This window comes from Triticum aestivum, chromosome 2B (genome assembly GCF_018294505.1).
Source record: "Triticum aestivum cultivar Chinese Spring chromosome 2B, IWGSC CS RefSeq v2.1, whole genome shotgun sequence".
Lineage (NCBI taxonomy): Eukaryota > Viridiplantae > Streptophyta > Magnoliopsida > Poales > Poaceae > Triticum > Triticum aestivum.
Genome location: NC_057798.1, coordinates 61,132,121 through 61,136,166, shown reverse-complemented (window position 1 = coordinate 61,136,166; position 4,046 = coordinate 61,132,121). Strand labels below are relative to the sequence as shown.

Below are 4,046 nucleotides of genomic sequence, written 5' to 3'. Positions count from 1 at the left end.
ATCATTTTAACTGAGCACATTGGTGTTTTGGAACTAGCAGCAAGATATGGGTAAGTTGGAATTGCACGAGACACCACACCAGATCAAATGCATGTTTGACACCGTGGCTCCAAGTTCAGTGAAAAAATATTACCCATTTGGCAACTTTAATATACTGAAAAAAAAACTCAAGATCAAGAGATTCCTTTCAGGTGGTTCATTTTCTGCGAGCCCCAAAACATGCCGATATCGTCCCGGCGATGACGAGGCGGTTGTCTGTAAAAATAAAAGACAATTGTTCAACAATCATGGATACAGTAAACTACTCCATGATTTGTACACACTTGAGTTGTACAGTAAATTACTCCATGATTTAGTGTAAGTTAAAACACAATCAGCCTATCCCAAACTTGTGATAATTGATTCCAGTGATAACTGATTTATATGGACGGATGGAGTAGTAATTTGAACTAACATGTGAAAGAACCTCATGTCTCTACATTCAAGATTACCAGCAGCCACACATCCACACACATATGATCCTACTTTTAGACTAGTACCAGTACGAGTTAGCTCAGCGTCATATAAATCAGTTATCACTGGAGCGCGGTGGGGGAGCAGCTCGAGCGCCGTGGGTGGGGTGGCTACCTGAGCGCTTGGGGCTTGTCATCCTTGTGGTGGCAGGCAAGGTTGGTCTTTGGGTGCTGGGGCGGCGGCCCCGGGCGGTGGGCGGCGTCGACTCTGCGGCGAGTGGCGTCCGTTGGTGCTGGCCAACACCCGTGGCCGTGTGGACGGCATGGGTTGCTCGCCCTTGCGTGGCGCGCGGCGACAGGATCTTCTCGCCGGACCTGGCGTCTAATCTGAAGAAACCCAACCCCACCTCCGTGCAACCTGTCTTGTCCCATCTGGTTCTTGCCGACGGGGGTGGTTGGGGTGGGGGTGAGACCGGGGGAAACCCTTGACCGGCGAGTTGGTCACGACGATGTCGACGCCGCTGGTGCCGATCCCCTCCATGGAGGCTTCGTCGAGGTCCTTTCCACCCACCAATTCCCTTGCTTTCGGATGAAAATCCTAGTCCCCTGTTTTGGGCGACGGTGGCACTCCATGTCACTCCCCTTCTTGAAGGCGTCGCTTGGGGACTGCGAGGAGGCCTGTTGCTGTATGTGATTGGTGGTGGTGCCATGGTTCTCTTCGTTCGCGTCTACATTCAACTGCTCTTGTCTTGCCATGTGGTTGTTCCATGTGCGGCAGTAGTGTTCTTGGGATGACCTATGGTTGTTGTTTCCCAATCCTTTTGTGTTGCCAGCCCGATCCTCTTTGGTTATCCGTGTTCTCGGGGGAACCACTCCGCCTGCAGTTGGTGCGGCGCCCTTCGATCCTGGGCGAGAGGGCAGGGGCCCTCTACAGAGGTGGAGACGGATGACATGGAGATCTCGCTTGGCCTCTGAGAGTGGATAGCGGCACATTTCCGGTGGTAGTTCAAGACATTTGCTTCCTCCCAGGTGGCGGTCATGTTGGTAGACAATGGCATCGGCGCTGCAAGCTGTGCTTCATTTTCCTTCGGCTGGTGTGCTTGTTTTGCTGCTGCCTGTGAGCTGTTGTAGCAGCACTTTGTATCTGCCTTTTTTTCTTTCTTTTGTGTGGTTTATTCGATGTAACTCCTGGCTGGTTGATGGCTTTGTTAATTCAAAGCCGGGTTCTTCTTGAGCCTTCGTTCCAAAAAAAAAAAGTGTCACATCTTGGCATCATGCAACAGAATATGATCCTACTTCCACACTAGCACTAGCACGGCCCAGTATCACCTCTTGGCATCACGCCCCATATACAACTTAGCAACTGAGAAAAAATAGAGCTAGCTTCAGTAACATCAATAGTGCCCGGGATGGTTACCTTCAGACTAGTCGATGCTCCCTTGGTTCTTCAGGTGCTAGATATGACCAGCCCTCTATTAACTTCCTCCGTTACGATTACCTTCAGACCAGTCGAGTACAACTGCATCACGGAATTATAATTATTTCCAGGAAGTGTTCAGTACAGAAAATTTCACTTTCAATAGTCATGTTGTTTGGGTATATTAATTTCTGATGTTGCAGCTAGCAAGCTTATGTCTCGTTTCTCTCGTCGGTCGGTCAAAGGAGGCAACAAACACAAGAGATTTTGGTGCTGCGTGCAACTAGGTGCAGCGCTTTCCTCTAACAAAAACAAAAGCTAGGAGCTGCTACATGCACAAGAACAAGCTCGCGGTGCATGCATGCCTATTCTGACAAAACTGAAGAAAGGCAAACATTTAGCTAACTGAACATTGTGCAGCAGGATTACAGTGGCCAACAATCTCATCTTGATTTTTGTTTAGTATAAACAGAGCATGCCAAAACTGCAGCTTAAGGGATTACAAAGGGAGGGATAGATCAAGCAGCCAGCATCCAACTTGCAATGCAGATAAATCAATACTGTATATAAGTTTAAAAGATCATTTCTGATGTAAACAGATCATACAGAAATTACAGATCAAGTGATTACACGAGAGAGATAGAGCAGCAATCAACTAGCAGTCCACCGGTGATGGAGAGGCAACACACAGGCATAGTGAAGAAACAAGAGGAGAAGGGATGGATGAAATCGCATTGGCAGCTCACCTACAGTAGGGGAGAAGACCGGACCTCAGGTTGTGGTCGAACGGAGAGATGGCGAGGACGAAGAAGTCATGAAGGTGAATCTCTTCGTCTCGGCGGCCAGTGGACGAAGCGGTGATGGAATAGATAGAGGTGGAGGACCCTGAGACTCCATATATTCTTAAGATACAACTTGAGATTTTTTTTTTAAACTCTAGTATGTAGAGTGTAAAGACGGGAGATGAGCCAAATTGGATGAGACAAGTACAACAGGAATTTACCAGTGTCCTGAACAGCAACATACGAAGCTTGAAAAATGCATCATTGCATACAATCCGGGTCACTTGCATCCTCGATGCCTATCGCTGCCATTTCCTTCCTCAACCTCTCAACCATCTCACGGTCCTCATCCTTCTCATAAGCCCGGACAAAAGCATGGTATACCTCACCACAGGTTTTGAATCCCTTCCCAGCCATCTCTGCCTGGAGTCTCATCGCCACCTCCACTTCCCCTTCCTCACAAAATCCCCTTATCAGTACCTCATAGCTTCCCCGATTCGGTGCGAACTCTTCGTTCTTCATCTCCGCCCTCAAAATACCTAATGCCTCCTCAACTCTCCTCTTCTTACACAATCTATGAACCATCTCCTCGACAACCTCCGCCGCCATACTAAACCCCCTCCTTCTGAGGTCTATGCGAACAAGCATCGCAGCATCAACATCCCCTGTCCTACAATGCCCTCTGACCAACCACTCGAATGTTGTAACACTTGGCTCAATCCCACAAATCTCCATGTCCTTAAACATCTCCTCTGCCATCCCCACCTCCCCGGCAGCACAATACCCACCAATCATCATGTCGTATGAGGTGACATCTTGTTGGATCCCTCCCTGAACCATCTCATTCCACAATCGTCATACCTTCACCATCTCCCTGTCATCACAGCACGCAGCCATCCGAATGTTGTAAGTGCCCACATTGTGCTTGCAAGAGTACCTGTCCATTTCGTCGAGCACAATGTTGAAATCTTCGCACTTTTGCCATGGCGGTAGAAAGCGAGGAGGAGGGAGTTAAAGGTCTGTGCCGTCGGCTGGAGCACGCGGTTGGTTCTTGGACCCGGTCGCGTGTAGATTTGGCGGTACATCTCGAGGGCGGACTCGGCGCAAGGAAGGGAGCGGAAGAGCAACGCCGCGGTAGAGGGAAGGGGGCAGGTGCCGGAGGCAAGGTAGTGGCGGGTGATGGAGGCCGCCGCGAGGGGTTCGCGCCGGGAGCGGTGGCAAGCGAGGAGGAGGAGGTCGAAGACGAAGGGGGCTGACGCAAAGCGGTGGAAGGTGGCAGCGATGGCATTGAAGATCTGGGAGGGGGAGTAGTGGCAGGTGGCGGAGGAGAGGACATATATGGCCACGCGCCGGAGGCGGGAGGCGGCCGCGACGTGCGCGGCGGAGGCGGAGAGG

The 4,046-nt window shown here is 50.4% G+C and overlaps 1 pseudogene; it reads right to left on the bottom strand.

The window, feature by feature from the left end:
- Window positions 1-2,912: 2,912 nt before the first annotated feature.
- Window positions 2,913-4,046, bottom strand: part of LOC123040438 (pentatricopeptide repeat-containing protein At2g15980-like) — a 1,605-nt pseudogene continuing 471 nt past the window's right edge.